The 22,876-nt window shown below is 38.2% G+C and overlaps 1 protein-coding gene and 1 pseudogene across 1 annotated transcript in view; both read right to left on the bottom strand.

Moving 5' to 3' along the window:
* LOC125164680 (A disintegrin and metalloproteinase with thrombospondin motifs 3) overlaps positions 1-22,876 on the bottom strand; it is a 215,560-nt gene that overhangs the window by 70,203 nt on the left and 122,481 nt on the right. The window lies entirely within an intron of this gene.
* LOC125165104 (uncharacterized) lies at positions 6,532-6,697 on the bottom strand (annotated as a pseudogene).

Genomic DNA, 22,876 nt, shown 5'->3' with positions numbered 1-22,876 from the left:
CGCAAAACTGGACACAGTCTGCTTATAGATGGTGCTGATTTTCACTCAATGCCTATTTATTGAGTACTCACGCATAGCAGACCCTGAGAAGCTAAAGAGCCAGTTGGCACGTCCGTAGGTGTCAACTCTGGGAACCACAAAGTCGTACTCGATTATATTCAGAGTGGAGCTGAGTTTGTATCATGTAGTCACAAACCATTATATAGGCTGGAATCACACAATCTCTAGTTTAAGCAGATCTAGGCAGGCTACAGAACATACCTGTGGGTAATAGCTTACACCTTTAGAAAGCTTCCGAGTTTAAAAGCTGACACATGCTTTGGCAAAATTTAAGATGCCTCTGTGTCTAATTCTACCATTATTTCTGTGTCCCATGAAATACAGGAACAGGAAAAATTAAAGGTGAGCATCATGCTAATCATGTCCACACTCACAACACCCATCAGATCTGTTTACTGCAAAAAGGGGTGAGAAGAATCACAGAGAAGGCAATAGGCAAGTTCAGGAAGGGAAAGCATAGTTACATTTTGCATTGGGAGTAGCAAATTGGATCTGTGGTGGCACCCTGTTGGCATCCTCTTAAGTAAGTGCATCCAAGATGACTGGAATGGCTGTAGCTGAGTTGGACAGCAGATAATGATGGATGTGATAACAGAATCAGTGGAAAGACTGGACATTTTTAAGATAAATAAATAAATAAGGCCCTGCAGTAGGTACAGTGTGCTTCATTCCAGAAAAGGGATGCTCATAGTACCTCTCAAGTTTCCCAGAAATAACAAAGTCAGTCCTTCTTAGTACTTAGAGTGAGTGAGTTTCACTTTTTCAAACGTTTTTGCAACTTACCTTTCAAGTTATTGATATGAATTAATTAACATTTTGGGAACCTTTTGATTTTACCCCTTTTTGTACTCCCTACCTTCCCAATTATTATATGTGAACTTTCAACAAAGTAATTTTACTACAAAGCCTATGTTACTGAAGGTATATAATATTTGGGGATGCATAGGTGACCAACTAAGGCAAAATAAATATAGTTATTTTTAGTCTTTAAGATAGGATTATTAGTGTTAAATCAGTATTTTGAATTTACCAGACAGATAAAGGAGAATATAGGTTGTTTTGCTGATTATGAACACTTCAGCTTAAGACATTTTCAGGATGGAATATGGCATATCTACATACCTAATCATATTTGCAGGAAATCTAAGTGTAGATTGGTGAAGTTACTCCCACCCCAAAAGAAATTCTATAGTCTAAAATACGTCAGGAGACAAAGGCAAAATTAGAAAAGTACAAGTTCTGATCAAGTTCTGAATCTGATACAACTACATTAGGGGTTAAAAAGTAATCTCAAGCATACGGTGTCAGACTGTGATAGAATCATCTCTTCTCTATCCAATCTCTTCTCCTTAGGGAGAAGAATGTTAATTTTATTTGAGGTGGTAATGAACCCAGCTAAAAGTCACTCGTAGTCTCTCTTGACACAAAGGCCCACACGTGACTAAGAATAATTCAATGAGATATAAGCAGAAGTACTGCTTATACTTCAGTGGCTTAAAATGGCTGGTATGAAAGGCTTCCCCCAAGGCTCCTCAAAGGAATGTGATTCATCTTGATAGATTAGACCTTTTGGTTCTTTACTCAGTATTCCTTCCTGCTTCCTGCAATGTAGACACGATGTCAGGCGTTCTATGAAGTAGCCCTACACTCAAGGCACGTGCTTAGTATGAAAGGGTAGCTATAAAAAAGAGATCTGACCCCACAACGACTATGGAGCTGGCATCCCAGCCCTGGACTGCCTAGCATCAGCCTTTATTACACATGGGGGAGAGCCCTTCCATCATGCTTAGGCCAAGTTTGAGTTTTCTTTTGTATGTCACTGAATCTAGTCCTAAGAGATAGGACACTGATGATAATTTTATCATGTAAATTCCTCATGCTTCCCTGCTCCATTTGGGAATGCCAGTCAATTTTTATGTGAATAAATGGATGAGAAACTAAGGTTCACTTTACCAAAATGTCCCAGCTTTCTTTACAGCGCATCTACTTCAGAAAATGAGGAAGAAAATATTTCACAGTAACCATAAACATAGAATGAGTCTGTATGTATAAATTTAACATTCTTCATGAACAGAATACGGTTGTAAAAATGAAGTGACTGGGATGCTACAAGCTGGATTTTCCAATAGTAGGTGGAGATCCTAAGATCAGAGCTAAAAATAGGCATAAAATTCAACAACTGTCATATGTTAACATCAGAAGCAGAGAGGAATTATATTGTGTTGACCTGTTTACAACATCCAGTAGTGATTTTCCCATTGACATCTTTTTTAAAAAGTTATATTTTTATAATTCCTAAAAAGACACACTAACAGTATCTCTGTATATGGGGGCATCATTCCACCAAGGTATAAAATATTTCTGTGAAAAGCAGCTGAATCCTTCACCAACTAGGAAATTCCATAATGACAGTTCAAAGAACTAGATTCATGCCAATTTATGATGTCAATTCTGAAGTTTCATTAAGTAACTGTTGCTTTTTAAAAAAAGGGAGAGAGAGACATTACCACTGAATGAATATTAGTTTCCGTGATTTCTTTTCCCCATAAGTTCTAATTCTAAAGTACATGTTTGCTTTTGTTTTCACTGACTACTTTAAGGGAGAGCATACAGCCTTTTTTTTTAAATGGAAAACATCTTACCTTTTAAGTGAAAACAAAAAGATTTTCATGATTTTAGTTTATGGCCATTAGCAAACAAACAAAACAGAAAAGTCACCTCCAATACATAAAAAATTGTGACTTTTAGCATGAATCTCCTGTATGTCAGTTAAAATGTTTCAAGCTGCAAATAAAACTTTAAAGTGTTTTAAGCAATCAGGAAGCATATTTGTTGGCCTTACAAGAGGTCAGGGGATTCCTGAGTTAGTTTATTGACAGATCATCAAGTAGGCACTTTCCATCTTCTCATATTCAGTCATTCTTGGTGTATAAACTTTGTCTCCAGATTGGCTTCTTCCATTATTTCAAATTCGCAGCACCAATTCCAGCATCAGAGCCAGATACAACAAATTGTATCTTCGTGCACATCTTTCTGAGTAGGCAAAAATCTTTCCTAGAAGCCCAGTACATTTAACGATATGCTTCAGTGGCCAGAATTGAGTCACATGCCCATGTAAAAATCATTCACAGATAAGAGGAACAGAACCCCACGTAAGTCTTAGTCCAATCAGAAGTCAACCCCTGTACCCAAGGCTGGCCTTCACTGAAGATCAAGGGAGAAGGCCTTGAAATAAAACAAGAGAGGGAAACAGATGTCATACAGGCAACCCACATTGCCGAATTCTCCCTTTCAGATCCTCCTCTTCCTACATTCCCTAGTAACAATCTTCCGGTGGGCTCTTTTATTCTATCTTTGTTTGTATTAATGCAGGTTGTGTTTCATTTCCCTTATTATTATTACAACCTTTTTGCCTGGAGATCACTTCTGCATTCTCATGAAAGGTACAGCCCTTCACTCCCATGGTAGGGGACGCTCATCATTGTGGATTGCCTAGCCCATTCCAACTGTTTCTTGAATAAATCACTGAAATGTCGGTGTGTGGGCAGAGTTGTCAGACAAAATACAGTATATTCTGCTAAATTCAAATTCCATATAAACAACACTTTTTAAAATACAGGTATGTCCCAAATATCACATGGGATGTAACTAATACTAAAAACTTATTCAGTGTTTATCTGAAATTCAAATTTAAATGAGAATCCTGTATTTTTGTCTGCTAAATCTGGCAATTCTAGGAGTGGGAGAATCTATTTTTCTCCAAGAGGTCCACATAGTTATACAGATTTATGCCCACCCACTCCACACCTATGTACTCAGCGCTAGCAGTGGGCATTGACGCAGGCATGGACAAGTACTATATTCCGTTTCCTTGACTCTAGTGATTGGTTAATAGATGGGTAAATGGTCTAAATCATACCAATTAAACTACGACCTAGGATTATTTTATTTGTAGTTACCAGGAAAGAGAAATTCCTTCTAGTAAGCTTGAAACTGGAAGAATAAAATATGGAGGCTGCTTGGGACTAGCACAGGGATAGCTGTTGACCTAAATTTAATGCAAGAAGAGGAAAGCTAAGATTACTAATGGAGAGAAGAGTTTAACGTTCTATTGATGACTTTCAGCCACTGAATTCAACCATTCTTAAAACCTTGGTCTTTTCAATTTCATGAGTCAATGAACTATTGCCACCTCATTTTCTCTCTTACTAATTAAAAAAAAAATTTGTTTTTGCTTACAATTGTTTGATGTTAGTTCCTAACAACTGAAACTAAATGAACCTTGATAAATAAACCCATCTATATGCTTCCTACTAGAGTCATCACTTGTCCTCATTTTCCTTCCCACTCTTCTTTAATAAACTATTCTTAGGCTACATCATCATTTGAAAAGGTTGACACGTTCTGTTTAATCTCCAAAATTAATTATTTTATTCTCTTTATCTCACTTGAAATTAAGGGCTTTGCTACCAGTGATCTGTTTCCTAGTTTGTTTCTTCTGTTGCTCTTACTCAGCTAAAACTTAACTTTGAAAGACAGGACAGTTTTTTAATTTCCAAATATTATCCCTCTGTACATTGAATAGCATTTTAATTACCATCTCTCTTTTCTTTTTGACTAAATCATAATCCCTCTTACTTCTGGTTGTGTAGCTGACCTCTACTAAATCCAAGAGTAGAGGAAGGAGTCCCCACACTCAGTATACTGGAGCGCATTCTAGCAATCTGACACTGCTAGAAGTTAGTTTTCTAAGTAAGCTCAAAGGAGAGAGAGAATTCCATTTCACAGATGCCAATTTCAAAGCTCAAATTATGTCTACCAGATGCCTCCTATGTGCGATTTCTTCACTTAAGACTTCCCTGGAACCCTATTTGAGCATAGTAATTTTTTTTTCCATCTGGAACCAGTTAATAAAAATTAAACAAGTCATTATAGCCAACCTATGAATATTAACATTTGCCATAATATTTCCAATAAATATTTAAATAACAGGGCATGGGCCTGCACTGTTGTAAACACAGAGAGAATAACAGTAGACAAAACAAACATGGAGCTTGCCTGCACTGAACTGACATTCTAGAGATAAGAAAGATGAAGCAGGGTAAGAAAAGTCAAACAGGATAAGGGGAATAAGAGTGAAATGAAGAAGGCACAATTTTAGATAAAGGTGTTCAGAAAAAGATAGAAAATGGACAGAGATCTTGTAAAGTGATAGAATGAGCCACATGAATATCAATGTTATATTTACGTGATACATAGATAAGCTTTTTATACATAAATGTAAGCTTTTAATCTATATTTATATTATAGATCTCTTAGTATGAGGCTGCATGGTATAATACAGAGAAAATCACAGTAAATTCAGGAATATACCAGGCAGAGTTTCCCACAAAGATCCATGGAACCTGTGAATATGAGGAAATGTCACTCCTCTGATTATGTTATATGCACAGCTGAATGTAAAATAAAGGCATAGGGGCACCTGGGTGGCTCAGTAGGTTGTCCAGCTTTGTCTCAGGTCATGATCTTGTGGTCTGTGGGTTTCAGCCCCGTGTCAGGCCCTGTGCTGACAGCTTGGAGCCTGGAGCCTGCTCGGGATTCTGTGTCTCCCTCTCTCTCTGCCCCTCCCCTGCTCACTCTCTGATTCTCTCTCTCTCAAAAATAAACATCAAAAAAATAAAAATAAAACAAAATAAAATAAAATAAAAGGCATTATCCAGGTGGGCCTGATCTAATCTCATAAGTCATTAAAAGTAGAAACCTTTCCCTGACTGGTTGTAGAAGAGAAGGTAAAAAATGTGAACTGTGAAAAGGAAATGACATACCATTGTTGGCTTTGATGATGGAGTGAGACTGTGCAAGGACCAGAGACATGTATCTAGCTGCTGACAGTGAACTCCAGCCATCAGTTAGCCAGGAAATGGGGACCTCAGTCCCACAACAACTGGAACCTGAATTCTGCCAACTTGGTGAATGGGTTTGGAAGTGGAGTCTTTCCCATCACCTCCAGGCAGGAGTTCACCCTGGCTAGAACCTTGATTTTGGCCTTGTGATACCTAAGCACAGAAACCAGTCCAGTCACCTGGGATTCTGATTCACAGAGCTATGAATTAATAAATGACTATTGTTTTAAATCACTAAGCTCTTGGTGATTTGTTATGCAACAACAGAAAAATAATACAGAGAACAGAGCTCTAGGCCCAGCTCTGCTATGCTTCATTTGTTTGATCTGGGAAAGATGCCAAATTTATCTGAGCCTCAGTTTCCTTATCTATAAGATAAATGAGTTGTGCTAGAAGATCACTAAAATCTTCTTCCTGGCAAAATTTCCATAATTAATCATTGGGCCATGACTTCCCTATTTTAGATTATTAAAGATGCTTTCTTGATCATAAATGATTGATCATTCTTATAATTGTTGCTAAATCCTTGCTCAATGATATGATTCACAATTAAAATATATTTTACATGGAAAAATGCATTACACCATAAGACAAACTGCATTATGATATAAATGCTTCATGACAATGTAGAAGTCTAGTAATTTATTACAATAAAACATAGTCTTCTCATTTACAATGTAAGCTGATAAGAACAGATACTACACTTGATCTTAGCTAAATGGCTGAGAAGCAATTCATTTGCCATTTAAAGATGAGCACAGGGTGTTCATAAAGTCTAGAGGCATAGTCAAATGTACATAATATCATCAAGGACATCTTTGGTTTCTTCTCTGAAAAATAAAATATTATCTATTTTTCCATATTTTATAAACAACCTATAAAAGATTGGGTAAACGACATATAGATTATTTAAGTATTTATGCATCCACAACACCAACTAGAATTTATCCTAAGTGTTTAAAAATTCACTTTATGCCTTTTTATTGTGTTACAACAGAATTATACTATGCTACCACCAATAAATTGTTACCAAAGTAGGGTTATATAAACATGGAATTAAAAATGCACATTACCCATAAAATTAAAATATTGAAGTGATCACCTACATGTATTTAACCTGAAGTCCTATGCTCATTTGGATAATACTGACCAGTTTTAACTTATGTTCAGATGAAAGGTTATTTTTTTAAACAAACTGTGATTTATTTATATTCCACATCAATAAAAAAAGAACAAACTATGGATACACAATTAATACACAGAAATCAGTAGCATTTCTTTACACTAACAATGAAGTCACAGAATTAGAAATTTACAAAAACAGCACCATTTACAACTGCACCAAAAAGACTAAAATACCCAGGAATAAACTTAACCAAAGGTGGGACAATAGCAAGATGGCGGCTTAGGAGGACGCTGGGCTCACCGCACGTCTTGCTGATCACTTAGATTCCATCTACACCTGCCTAAATAACCCAGAAAACCGCCAGAGGATTAGCAGAACAGAGTCGCCGGAGCCAAACGCAGACGAGAGGCCCACGGAAGAGGGTAGGAAAGGCGGCGAGGCGGTGCGCGCTCCACGGACTGGCGGGAGGGAGCCAGGGCGGAGGGGCGGCTCGCCGGCCAAGCAGAGCCCCCGAGTCTGGCTTGCAAAAGCGGAGGGGCCTGACGGACTGTGTTCCCACAACAAGCGCGACTTAGCGTCTGGGAGGTCATAAGTTAACAGCTCTGCTCGGAAAGCGGGAAGGCTGGAGGACAAAGGGAGGGAGAGCTGCTGAGCCCTCTGACAACAGAGCTCAGTTCGGTGGGGAACAAAGGCGCTCTCCAGCGCCATCTCCCCCGCCCATCCCCCAGCCAAAATCCCAAAGAGAACCAGTTCCTGCCAGGGAACTTGCTCGCTCCACGCAAACACCCAACTCTGCGTTTCTGCGGAGCCAAACCTCCGGCAGCGGATCTGACTCCCTCCCGCTGCCACAGGGCCCCTCCTGAAGTGGATCACCTAAGGAGAAGCGACCTAAGCCTGCCCCTCCTGCCCCCGTGCACCTTGCCTACCCACCCCAGCTAATACGCCAGATCCCCAGCATCACAAGCCTGGCAGGGTGCAAGTAGCCCAGACGAGCCACACCACCCCACAGTGAATCCCACCCCTAGGAGAGGGGAAGAGAAGGCACACACCAGTCTGACTGTGGCCCCAGCGGTGGGCTGGGGGCAGACATCAGGTCTGACTGCGGCCCCGCCCACCAACTCCAGTTATACACCACAGCACAGGGGAAGTGCCCTGCAGGTCCTCACCACGCCAGGGACTATCCAAAATGACCAAGCGGAAGAATTCCCCTCAGAAGAATCTCCAGGAAATAACAACAGCTAATGAGCTGATCAAAAAGGACTTAAATAACATAACAGAAAGTGAATTTAGAATAATAGTCATAAAATTAATCGCTGGGCTTGAAAACAGTATACAGGACAGCAGAGAATCTCTTGCTACAGAGATCAAGGGACTAAGGAACAGTCACGAGGAGCTGAAAAACACTTTAAACGAAATGCATAACAAAATGGAAACCACCACAGCTCGGCTTGAAGAGGCAGAGGAGAGAATAGGTGAACTAGAAGATAAAGTTATGGAAAAAGAGGAAGCTGAGAAAAAGAGAGATAAAAAAATCCAGGAGTATGAGGGGAAAATTAGAGAACTAAGTGATACACTAAAAAGAAATAATATACGCATAATTGGTATCCCAGAGGAGGAAGAGAGAGGGAAAGGTGCTGAAGGGGTACTTGAAGAAATCATAGCTGAGAACTTCCCTGAACTGGGGAAGGAAAAAGGCATTGAAATCCAAGAGGCACAGAGAACTCCCTTCAGACGTAACTTGAATCGATCTTCTGCACGACATATCATAGTGAAACTGGCAAAATACAAGGATAAAGAGAAAATTCTGAAAGCAGCAAGGGGTAAACGTGCCCTCACATATAAAGGGAGACCTATAAGACTCGTGACTGATCTCTCTTTTGAAACTTGGCAGGCCAGAAAGAATTGGCACGAGATTTTCAGGGTGCTAGACAGAAAAAATATGCAGCCAAGAATCCTTTATCCAGCAAGTCTGTCATTTAGAATAGAAGGAGAGATAAAGGTCTTCCCAAACAAACAAAAACTGAAGGAATTTGTCACCACTAAACCAGCCCTACAAGAGATCCTAAGTGGGACCCTGTGAGACAAAGTCCCAGAGACATCACTACAAGCATAAAACATACAGACATCACAATGACTCTAAACCCGTATCTTTCTATAATAACACTGAATGTAAATGGATTAAATGCACCAACCAAAAGACATAGGGTATCGGAATGGATAAAAAAACAAGACCCATCTATTTGCTGTCTACAAGAGACTCATTTTAGACCTGAGGACACCTTTAGATTGAGAGTGAGGGGATGGAGAACTATTTATCATGCGACTGGAAGCCAAAAGAAAGCTGGAGTAGCCATACTTCTATCAGACAAACTAGACTTTAAAGGCTGTAACAAGAGATGAAGAAGGACATTATATAATAGTTACAGGGTCTATCCAACAGGAAGAGCTAACAATTATAAATGTCTATGCGCCGAATACCGGAGCCCCCAAATATATAAAACAATTACTCATAAACATAAGCAACCTTATTGAGAAGAATGTGGTAATTGCAGGGGACTTTAACACCCCACTTACAGAAATGGATAGATCATCTAGACACACGGTCAATAAAGAAACAAGGGCCCTGAATGAGACATTGGATCAGATGGACTTGACAGATATATTTAGAACTCTGCATCCCAAAGCAACAGAATATACTTTCTTCTCGAGTGCACATGGAACATTCTCCAAGATAGATCATATACTGGGTCACAAAACAGCCCTTCATAAGTTTACAAGAATTGAAATTATACCATGCTTACTTTCAGACCACAATGCTATGAAGCTTGAAATCAACCACAGAAAAAAGTCTGGAAAACCTCCAAAAGCATGGAGGTTAAAGAACACCCTACTAACGAATGAGTGGGTCAACCAGGCAATTAGAGAAGAAATTAAAAAAATATATGGAAACAAACGAAAATGAAAATACAACAATCCAAACGCTTTGGGACGCAGCAAAGGCAGTCCTGAGAGGAAAATACATTGCAATCTAGGCCTATCTCAAGAAACAAGAAAAATCCCAAATACAAAATCTAACAGCACACCTAAAGGAACTAGAAGCAGAACAGCAAAGGCAGCCTAAACCCAGCAGAAGAAGAGAAATAATAAAGATCAGAGCAGAAATAAACAATATAGAATCTAAAAAAACTGTAGAGCAGATCAACGAAACCAAGAGTTGGTTTTTTGAAAAAATAAACAAAATTGACAAACCTCTAGCCAGGCTTCTCAAAAAGAAAAGGGAGATGACCCAAATAGATAAAATCATGAATGAAAATGGAATGATTACAACCAATCCCTCAGAGATACAAACAATTATCAGGGAATACTATGAAAACTTATATGCCAACAAATTGGACAACCTGGAAGAAATGGACAAATTCCTGAACACCCACACTCTTCCAAAACTCAATCAGGAGGAAATAGAAAGCTTGAACAGACCCATAACCAGCGAAGAAATTGAATCGGTTATCAAAAATCTCCCAACAAATAAGAGTCCAGGACCAGATGGCTTCCCAGGGGAGTTCTACCAGACGTTTAAAGCAGAGATAATACCTATCCTTCTCAAGCTATTCCAAGAAATAGAAAGGGAAGGAAAACTTCCAGACTCATTCTATGAAGCCAGTATTACTTTGATTCCTAAACCAGACAGAGACCAAGTAAAAAAAGAGAACTACAGGCCAATATCCCTGATGAATATGGATGCAAAAATTCTCAATAAGATACTAGCAAATCGAATTCAACGGCATATAAAAAGAATTATTCACCATGATCAAGTGGGATTCATTCCTGGGATGCAGGGCTGGTTCAACATTCGCAAATCAATCAACGTGATACATCACAGTAACAACAAAAAAGAGAAGAACCATATGATCCTGTCAATCGATGCAGAAAAGGCATTGGACAAAATCCAGCACCCTTTCTTAATAAAAACCCTTGAGAAAGTCGGGATAGAAGGAACATACTTAAAGATCATAAAAGCCATTTATGAAAAGCCCACAGCTAACATCATCCTCAATGGGGAAAAACTGAGAGCTTTTTCCCTGAGATCAGGAACACGACAAGGATGCCCACTCTCACCGCTGCTGTTTAACATAGTGCTGGAAGTTCTAGCATCAGCAATCAGACAACAAAAGGAAATCAAAGGCATCAAAATTGGCAAAGATGAAGTCAAGCTTTCGCTTTTTGCAGATGACATGATATTATACATGGAAAATCCGATAGACTCCACCAAAAGTCTGCTAGAACTGATACAGGAATTCAGCAAAGTTGCAGGATACAAAATCAATGTACAGAAATCAGTTGCATTCTTATACACTAACAATGAAGCAACAGAAAGACAAATTAAGAAACTGATCCCATTCACAATTGCACCAAGAAGCATACAATACCTAGGAATAAATCTAACCAAAGATGTAAAGGATCTGTATGCTGAAAACTATAGAAAGCTTATGAAGGAAATTGAAGAAGATTTAAAGAAATGGAAAGACATTCCCTGCTCATGGATTGGAAAAATAAATATTGTCAAAATGTCAATACTACCCAAAGCTATCTACACATTCAATGCAATCCCAATCAAAATTGCACCAGCATTCTTCTCGAAACTAGAACAAGCAATCCTAAAATTCATATGGAACCACAAAAGGCCCCGAATAACCAAAGGAATTTTGAAGAAGAAGACCAAAGCAGGAGGCATCACAATCCCAGACTTTAGCCTCTACTACAAAGCTGTCATCATCAAGACAGCATGGTATTGGCACCAAAACAGACACATAGACCAATGGAATAGAATAGAAACCCCAGAACTAGACCCACAAACGTATGGCCAACTCATCTTTGACAAAGCAGGAAAGAACATCCAATGGAAAAAAGACAGCCTCTTTAACAAATGGTGCTGGGAGAACTGGACAGCAACATGCAGAAGGTTGAAACTAGACCACTTTCTCACACCATTCACAAAAATAAACTCAAAATGGATAAAGGACCTAAATGTGAGACAGGAAACCATCAAAACCTTGGAGGAGAAAGCAGGAAAAGACCTCTCTGACCTCAGCCATAGCAATCTCTTACTCGACACATCCCCAAAGGCAAGGGAATTAAAAGCAAAAGTGAATTACTGGGACCTTATGAAGATAAAAAGCTTCTGCACAGCAAAGGAAACAACCAACAAAACTAAAAGGCAACCAATGGAATGGGAAAAGATATTCGCAAATGACATATCGGACAAAGGGCTAGTATCCAAAATCTATAAAGAGCTCACCAAACTCCACACCCGAAAAACAAATAACCCAGTGAAGAAATGGGCAGAAAACATGAATAGACACTTCTCTAAAGAAGACATCCGGATGGCCAACAGGCACATGAAAAGATGCTCAGCGTCGCTCCTTATCAGGGAAATACAAATCAAAACCACACTTAGGTACCACCTCACGCCAGTCAGAGTGGCCAAAATGAACAAATCAGGAGACTATAGATGCTGGAGAGGATGTGGAGAAATGGGAACCCTCTTGCACTGTTGGTGGGAATGCAAATTGGTGCAGCCGCTCTGGAAAGCAGTGTGGAGGTTCCTCAGAAAATTAAAAATAGACCTACCCTATGACCCAGCAATAGCACTGCTCGGAATTTATTCAAGGGATACAGGAGTACTGATGCATAGGGCCACTTGTACCCCAATGTTCATAGCAGCACTCTCAACAATAGCCAAAGTATGGAAAGAGCCTAAATGTCCATCAACTGATGAATGGATAAAGAAATTGTGGTTTATATACACAATGGAATATTACGTGGCAATGAGAAAAAATGAAATATGGCCTTTTGTAGCAACGTGGATGGAACTGGAGAGTGTGATGCTAAGTGAAATAAGCCATACAGAGAAAGACAGATACCATATGGTTTCACTCTTATGTGGATCCTGAGAAACTTAACAGGAACCCATGGGGGAGGGGAAGGAAAAAAAAAAAGAGGTTAGAATAGGAGACAGCCAAAGCATAAGAGACTGTTAAAAACTGAGAACAAACTGAGGGTTGATGAAGGGTGGGAGGGAGGAGAGGGTGGGTGATGGGTATTGAGGAGGGCACCTTTTGGGATGAGCACTGGGTGTTGTATGGAAACCAATTTGTCAATAAATTTCAAAAAAAAAAAAAAAAAAAAACTTAACCAAAGGTTAAGGCATAGGTGAAAGACCTATACTCTGGAAATTATAAAACACTGATGAAAGCAGTTGAAGATAACGCAGAATAATGGAAAGATATTCCACACTCATGGATTGTAAGAATTAATATTGTTAAAATGTCTGTATTACCCAAAGCATTCTGCAGATTCAATGCAATCCCTATTAAAATACCAACAGCATTTTTCACAGAACTAGAGCAAATAATACTAAAATGTGTATGGAACCACAGAAGACCCTGAACAGCCAAAGCAATCCTGAGAAAGACCAAAGCTGGGGGTACCACAATTCCAGATTTCAAGATGTACTGCTAAGCTGAAGCAATGAAAACAATATGGTACTGACACAAAAATAGGCACATAGATCAAAGGAACAGAATAGAGACCCCAGAAACAAACCCACATTCTTATGGTTAATTTATGACAAAGGAGGCAAGAATATCCAGTGGGGAAGAGACAGTCTCTTCAATAAATGATGTTGGGAAAACTGGACAGCTACATGTAAAAGAATGAAACTGGACCACTTTTTTACACCATACACAAAAATAAACTCAAAATGAATTCAAGACGTAAACGTGAGGCCTGAAACCATAGAAGTCCTATAAGAGAACACAGGCAGTCACTTCTCTGACATTGACCATAGCAATATTTTTCTAGATATGTCTAAGGAAAAGGAAACAAAAGCAAAAAAAAACAAAAAACAAAAAACAAAAAAACAAACTATTGAGACTAACCAAAATAAAAAGGTTTTAAACAGTGAAGGAACCCATCAACAGAACAAAAAGACCACCTACTGAATGGCAGAAGATACTTGCAAATGGTATGTCCAATAATAGGTTAATGTCCAAAATATGGAATGGTCAAGTTTATAATCCTATCATATAGAATCAATATTTTTAAGACATAGAAATTATTGCAAATTTAAGATAAATTATGACAGAACAGTATTTGCTATCCAATACTATGAATGGAACAGTGTAACTCCTAACACCAAAATAACATTATCCAAGTTATATTTAATAACATGGCATATTTTGCATTCAGATAAAATTGTTGGGCCATTCCTAATGTGAACTTCCACTAAATACACTAATTTGCTAAAATAAAACTATTCTTAGTCTAACAAATAAAATACACAGAGGAAAGAAATATTGTTATATTTACATTTTAGCCATATAAATACATGTCTATTATACATTCTCCCACATAGTACTGATCGTATGGAAGCAAAAAACTCGAGTGTATTTTTATATCTTCTGCTTTTGTAAACATGAAATAGTTTTAAGAGCTGTTTTAATGCATTGTTTTCTAACATTTCTGACACTTATGGGTCAGTTTTGACTGATTGATTTTTCTCATCATTATGGGTTGTATTTTCCTATTCCTTTGCATACTTGCTAATTTTGATCAGATGCCTGACATAGTGAATTCCACCTTGTTGGTTGCTGGATGTATTTGTGTTCCTATAAGTATTCTTGAGCTTTATTCTTGGATGCAGTCAAATTACCTCAAAACAGTTTGGTCCTTTCTCAGTTCTTGCTTTTAAGATCAATCAGAAAGGACCAGAGCCATGTTCAGCTAGAGCTAATTATTCATCACTACTGAGGGAAGCCCTCTCTGTGTGCACTAGCCAATGCTAGGTCAATTAGGAGATGTCCCAGTCTGCAGAGTTTGAACAAGTATTATTCCCAGCCCCACGGAAGCACGGCCACAGTTACCGCTAATCCCCTCAGGTGGTTCTTTTCCAACTTTGCATAATTTCCTCACATATATGTGCTGATTAGCACTTGACTGAATACTAGAGGGGAACCCCTTCAGATCTTCAGGATTCTACTGTGTGTAGTTCTCTTCTTATAGTTTGGTGAACTCTGGCCACCTTCATCTCCCAGACTCTCAGCTCTGGCATCTCCACTCCAAGTGCCTGTCAGACTCAGCCTGGTTGTCCTTCCGTAAGATTCAGATTAAAACCCCTCTAGGAAGTAAACTGGGGTAACACTGAGGCTCACATCATTTGTTTCTCACCTCTTAGGGATCCCTAGAGTTCACTGTCAGGTATCTGGTACCTTGCAAACCGGTGTTTCATATTTTGTTCATTTCTGTTTTTTTAAAGCAGGGGAGTATATCTAATCTTTGTTATTCCACCGTGGTCAAGAGCAGAAGTTCACTTAATTTGGTTTTGCTAAGAACATACGGTAGTTTAGAAACTTGGATTTATAGGCATGTTACTCTGTAATAGGACTTAGAATTCTCTCTAGCAATTCAGCTTTCCCCAAATAGCTTTCTACACACATTTACTTGGACTTGTGGAATTAGCAGTGAAATGCTCAGTGTAAAAACCCTGACAACACTCTTTTAATTAAAAAAGAAATCATACTCTTCTAAGACATTAAATCTCCTTGACTATGTCCTTGCAACATAGGATATCATATGTAAGCAAGAGACATTTAAGGTTGAGCAGCATTTAGTAGATCTCAAAAAAATATGTATATTCTGTTCACCTTACTCCTAAAACAATGTGAACTCCTCTGCCCATTAAAAGCTGGCTGATGAAACAAATAAATGAACTATATATTCTTCAGGGAGTGTCGTTCACCTATGTGAGAGAATGTTAAAAATTACCCAAGGAAAATTCATGGATATTCTTTGCCAAGGACTTGGGAGTCTTAATTACAACCCTATTTTCACTTCTATTTTCAAGATGAATAATACATGATGAACTGATGATTTCTTTTAAGCTAGTAAGAAAAATCTCATATGGTAATAATACCTGTGATTTTCCTAGCCAAGATGAAACTTTCATAGTTACACTTTCATATAAAAACTCCTGTTATGATAAAATGAAATGTATCCTAAGCTGACTGAGGGATTTCCCTCAGGATAGGGTAACTAGGAAGAATGTGTGTGTGATCTTTAGAATTTTCCCTTTTCCCCTCACTGTGGGCATTCTTCATCTATAACCATAATAGATGTGATCAGAAATAATATATGGCCATAGGCATGACTGCATCATACAATATGAAGTAAATTCTGCACTTTCCTAAAAAAAAAAAAAAAAAAAAAAAAAAAAGCTGGCTGAGCCAAGAGGTACTGTAAATGTGTTTATAGAAGGAAACTGACGTCCAAGAGTAGATCCCCTACCGCCCAGAATGCTGCTTGTTACTTAACACAAACATGGAGAGAAATAAAAAACAAAAAACAAAACTAAAACCTTAGCAAACATAGGCATCACCTTACAGTCCAAAGAACGCAATGTTTGAAATATTCACTGAAAATGTTTTGCACTGAGTTTTATAAAGAATTATAAACTAGGTTTTTAAAAACACCATATTTAGATGAGAGAAAATTGGGGGTGAACTGCAGGAAGTCATGTTACAGTGGTGAAGGCAAGAAGTAAATCCTTTAAATCAGGGCTCACTGTGGGACATTTCCTAAAATCAACAACAAGGGCCTCAAGAAGCAGATAAAACTGCTCACTCAAAAAAGAAATCACCTTATGAACAGGAAAGTGAGGTCTTTTTGCATTTTTAATTCAAAAAATCTAAACACTTGTGTGTTAAGCTCAAATCAAGGAATGGCACAGTTGATGGGTTAACATAGATGTAGTGAAAACATTTAACCACTGACTGTGATCCAAGCCAATAAATACCGATATTTTCTTCAACTATTAGATGGGAAATCCAGACAAGTCTGTTTCTAAGTGAGTATGAGTTGATTCCATCTCAACTCATTCAGTAATTTTGAAGATCTAATAGATTGGTAATACAAAAAGAAGCCTCACAAAATGGAAACACTAGGATTATTATCAAAGTCTCATTACCTCTTTCCCTCTTTCCCTCTATTCCTTCCTTTCCTCCCCTTTTCCCTTCTCTGCTCACTCTCTTTATTTCCTTGCTCTCCTCCTTACTTCCTTGTACCCATCTATTTCCAAACATTTCTTGAGCACTTTTTAAGTATAGAATCTGACCTAGCCTCTGGGAATAAAAGGTGAATAATCTCAGTTCTTGTCATTGAGGAAGCCAAAGTGTAATAGCAGTGGAGAAAGATATATAAACAGATACTTTAATACAAGGTTAGTAGGTAACTGGAGAACCAACTTACTCCACTGGAAGACATCTGAGAGTATTTCAACAGAGGAGGTGATATCTGAGCTGGATTTTAAAAGACACACAGATGTTAGATATATGGAGAAATAGACAGCACCGTTCCAGGCAATGACACACGTGCACCAGACCAGAAAAGAAATTGGGGGAAGAGAACTTCAAAGGAGATGGAACAAAAAGTAAGTGAAGATTTGTGTTGAAAGATGTGGTCACTAAGGGAAGCTGAAGCGAGATCATGAAGAACCTTAAATATTTTATACACAGGCTTAGAGCTGAGTTTGCTGGGGTGGTTCAGTATCATGCCTGTTACCCTGACATAAATAGGAACAGTGTTTTCTTTTACTCTCAGATGTGGCCTAGTTTGAACAACAAATCAGGTGGGCAGCTTACTTATAGGCCTCTTGATATCAGAATGGGATTTTTTAGAAGGAGGGCTAAAGCTATAGAATTCTCCTTTGTGCACTTCAGTTCAATGGCAACAGAGAGACTGTAATAATAGGCTTTCCACGCTGTGCTGCAGTGATCTTTCCTAGGTGTGCAAACAGGGATGGTGAATAGGATCATTTGGCAGTCAACATCCATTCCAACCTCCTTGGGTTGTCGACATCTGCAGAAGCGGGGAACTATGTGTCCCAACGTGCTTGCAGCCAGGATTCCAGGTGAGAATTCGGTTATGTCAGCTAGCGTGAGTTTTGGATTCAGGAGCAGCAGGTGTGGTTGGGGAGATACTGTGGGACCACAGTCTAGGCATCCTAGGTCTAGTTGTTGGCTGTGTGGAGGCTGTGAGGAGAGTGCATAGTGAGCAGTAGCGGCAGTTTGCTGTCCTGGGAGAAGTCTTGGTCCTTGGAGTCCAAAGGTCCAGTGGCAGCTCCCTCATTCTCCCCCTCCCTGGCCTGGGCCGCAGCAGCGGCTGCCCGGGTGGACCAATCTGCTGTATCATTCTGAGAACTAGTCCAGGAGCTTAAGCCTGGAGGCCACTCCTCCAAACCTTCCAACAATTTAATGCACACCTAATTCTTTATATTAAATCGTTTCATGCTTAAAATAGCTAGTGTGGTTTCAATTTCCTGGAACTGAACCTTGACATATATATGGTAAGTTATTTAACAAAACCGGGCCTCAAATCCTCAGCCGTGTAGTAAGAGGGCTGGGCTATTCAATGATTTGCAAGACCTCTCCTACCTCGAAAATTTGCTTTTGTGATTCTGTAATTTTGTGAAGTTTGCCTAATCCTCCATTTTTCCTCTCTTGCAGCCCTCAGGAACTGCTTCCAACCTGGCTTCTAGCTTACATTTCCATATAACTATTTTACTAAGATCGCTATGAGTATACTTTCAGTAGTCAGAAAATGCACTAAAAGTCATAGGATGCGTATCAGACAGTCACTCATTCATTTAACACACATTTATTGATTACCTATTAATGCCAGGTGCTCTTAAACAATATTTTATGAACTCCTTGACCTAGTCCAAGCATATGTTTAGACAAAACATCCCTGGAAGTATATTTTGTCTCTGTCTTGTTTGCAATTTGATAATAACTTTCCTCCCCAAACTCTCTCCCTTCTCTACCCCTCTCCATTCAGGGCTTCAGTCAGTGTGCTATTGCTTCTTTGTAGAAACTGACCTGAGTCAAATCAGGATTTCTTTTCCCTTGTCTCTAGACCACTATCTCTATTTCCAGCCCATTTTGTTGTCCTTAATAGGGTGAATCATCACACATTCTCTTCACTGATGTAGTCTTTCAAATCCACATTTTATTCCTCTCCACTCTTTAAAAAAAAAAAATTAATGTTTAATTATTTTTGAGAGAGAGAGAGAGAGAGAGAGAGAGAGAGAGAGAGAGAGAGGAACAGAGAGAGAAGGAGACTCAGAATCCAAAGCAGGCTCCAGGCTCTCAGCTGTGGGCACAGAGCCTGACACGGGGCTCGAACTCACAGACTGTGAGATCATGACCTGAATTGAAGCCAGGTGTTTAACCGACTGAGGCACCCAGGCACCCCTTCCTCTCTACTCTTAGTGTTCTATATGTCTCTTCAGGTGGTCCTTTGCTGGATCCTGTGCTCCTCACCAATTGGCTGAGAATTACCCAAAGCCCTTTGTTTACATATTCCCTTGGATAAATCATTCAGTCATCCAGTTTTATTTATTTTGAGAGAGAGAGAGAGAAAGAACAAGAGCAGGGGATGGCAGAAAGAGAAGGACAGAGAGAATCCCCAGCAGACTTCGTGCTGCCAGGGCAGAGCCCGATGCAGGGCTCGATATCACAAACTATGAGATCATGATCTAAGCTGAGTCAAGAGTCAGACACTTAACCGACTGAGCCACCCAGGCACCCCAGTCATCATGTTTTAAAACCTTTTTAATCCTTGAGTCATAGAACAATTCTACATTGCTGTTCCAGTGCTTTCTCACTATTATTATTCTTAAAGTATTAATTTATCTCAACATGATCATCCTTCAACACTCTTCTCGTACTCCTCTCCAGGCAATCAAAACTCTGAAGTCATTTTTACTTTGCTTGCTTAACAGGTCATTCCCAAATTCTGGTAATTCTTTCTACGCAATATTAGATTTGCCATTCTATCTACAATTCCACATTCAATATCATGTCCCAGGTTCTGTATTGGTCTCTTCTCTTTCCCTATTTTCTGTCTATACCTATCCTATGTTTGGCCACTTGAATTATCTCCTTTAAATGTTATCACAAGAGCTTTTGGTAGTCAAATTTCCTTTCCTCATGAAATCTAAACCTTTTGTCAGTGGCCAAACTTTTCACTACCTAAACTATGTATCTCCTATTGTAGTCTAGTTTCATTTTTTTTTTCTCTAGAAGAGTTAACCTAATTGTCATTACACAGTCTACCCATCTCTGCCATATTACTTGTTTCATCAACCTGGAATGTTGTCCACCTGAACTAAAAAATATCTCCCAAAATCCTTAAAGGCACTGATCAAAATGTTTCCTGTTCAAGGATCATTTCATCTGACTCTAATTAATAGCAGTCCCAGAGGACTTTCTACTAATGTTTGTAAAGCCAAAGCTTAAAAAAAAAAAAGTCTTGAAGGATAAATTTATGTGCTGTTTTTTCTCTTATTCAATGAATGTCGGAGTAAGTCCTTGGTAAAGCAAAGAATAGTCATAGATAATACAACTCACCACAGCACGTAAGTGCACATAACAACAAGCCTGAAAGCTAGGTATGCATTGCACACTATCGGTTATAGTTCTGTTGTTCTCACACAAGAAGCATATGCTATATGAGAATTATTTTGCCTTATCTTATTTACTTTGGAATTCTTTTTTTATATTGACTCCATGGTATTGCAGACAGAGGGACATAAAGGCTCTTGAATGTAGAAAAGTTTTTGATTAAAAAACCTAATAATTAGTGATTGCATCCATTTTTTGTAAAGTGGGGAAATGTGCTTTTAAAAAAAAGAAGTCCAATGAGCTTGAATACATTAAGAGATAAATACATGTTTGTTAAGTAAATGAGTGGGCGAGACAACAGGTAAATTTTTTGAGTTTAAAGAAATGGGAATAGAAACAGATCATAACCTATCAGTGTGTGCACAAAGTAGAAGAATGGAGAAAAAAAACATAATAATTGTTATTGAAGTTTCTGATAGTTCTAGAAATAACACCAAAGAATAACTGGAGACAAGTTATACATCCAGGAATAGGCATACAATTATATAAATTGTATCTTATAATACACACAGAGGTATACACTATAATATTACATGATGCTATAGTTCATGTACATATATATGACTAACATAGTTAGTCCTCATTATTTGTAGACCTTTATATTTGTGAATTTTCTTATTCAACAAAATTTATTTGTAACCCTGAGGTTAATATTAGCAGTGCTTTCTCAGTCATCTGTAGACATGCACAAAGTGGCAAAAAATTTTTTCAACAAAGCAAGAAAACAAAAAAAATAATTATGATTTATATGGGAGAAATAAATCTGTCACTATTTCCAGATAACATGATTATGTTTTTAGAAATCCAAAAGAATCTACAGATCAACTATTAGAATTAATAAATGAATTAAGCAGGCCACTGAATACAAAGCCAAAAATATCACTTGAATTTTATATATTAACAGCAAAGGATGAGAAATAAAATTTATCAACAATAAAAAATAATACCATTCAAAAGCGTATAAAAAATCAAAGTCTTAGGCAAATTGAACTAAGATGTGCTAGACCTCTACACTGAAAACTATGATCATTACTTAAAGACAATAAACTGCAGAGTTGGAGAAAATATTTGCAATACATATCTGACAAAGTATTCATGTCCAGAATATATAAATACTCCTACAAAATAATAATAAGATAGGCAATTTTAAAAGTGTTCATTTTGTGCATTTCACAAAAATAACAGTCTAATAGCCAACAGGTGTATATAAAGTTTCTCAACATGTTTAGATATCAGGAAAAACAAATTAAAGCCAGATAAAACATACCTGCTACGATAACTAAAATTAGATCTAATAAATAAAACTTGACAATCCCAAGCATTGGATAGGACTTGAATCAGTTGGAACTCTCATACACTGCAGGTGGGAATGTCAATAGTATACTACTTTGTAAAGCATTTAGCATTATCTACTGAAATTGAATACATGCATACTCTAAGACACAGCAATTCTACTCTTGTGTAAAAACTAAACAGAAATGAGTGCTTATATGTATTCACCATAGTACACACACAAGAATATTCATAGCTGTTTATAATAGCTAAAACTAGAAAGTAGATTGGATGAATAAATTACGATAAATTTGTGTGATAGAACAGTATAGGGTAATAAAAAACGAACAAATCGCTACAGCATGCAGCAATGTGGATTGACCTCTTAGAAGTAATATTTAATTTTTTCTATGTTCATTCATTTTTGAAAGACAGAGAGAGACAGCGCACAAGCAGGGGTGGGGCAGAGAGGGAGGGGGACACAGAATCCAAAGCATTCTGAGCTGTCAGCACAGAGCCTGATGCAGGACTCGAACTCACAAACCGCAAGATCAGGACCTGAGCAGAAGTCAGATGCTCAACTGACTGAACCACTCAGACGCTCCTAGAAATAATATTAAGTTAAAGAAACCAGACAAAAAATAATAAATACTATATGATTCAATTTATATTATATATACTAATTTCATGAAAGGCCAAAGTACACTGTATCAATAGAATTCAGAATGGTGGTTACCTTTGATGGGGTACCTTTGATTACCTTTGATCTCCTAGGAGATCATACAAGGGAAGGTTTGGGATGGTGGCCATATTCTACTACTCAATATGTATAGTGGTTACTTTTGTAAAAATTGAGCTGAAAGCCTAAGACTGAATGTTACTGTATGTGTATTATAGAACAAGACAAAACTACAATAAATAAAACAAGCTTTCAACATAAATCTATTCTATCACATGTTAATGCCTTGTTTGACACAGTATAGAAATATGAAACTTGG

The sequence above is a fragment of the Prionailurus viverrinus genome, chromosome B1, assembly GCF_022837055.1.
Source record: "Prionailurus viverrinus isolate Anna chromosome B1, UM_Priviv_1.0, whole genome shotgun sequence".
NCBI classification, from domain to species: Eukaryota; Metazoa; Chordata; class Mammalia; order Carnivora; family Felidae; genus Prionailurus; species Prionailurus viverrinus.
The sequence above is the reverse complement of the archived record's forward strand: the minus strand, read 5'-3'. Positions and strand labels throughout refer to the sequence as shown.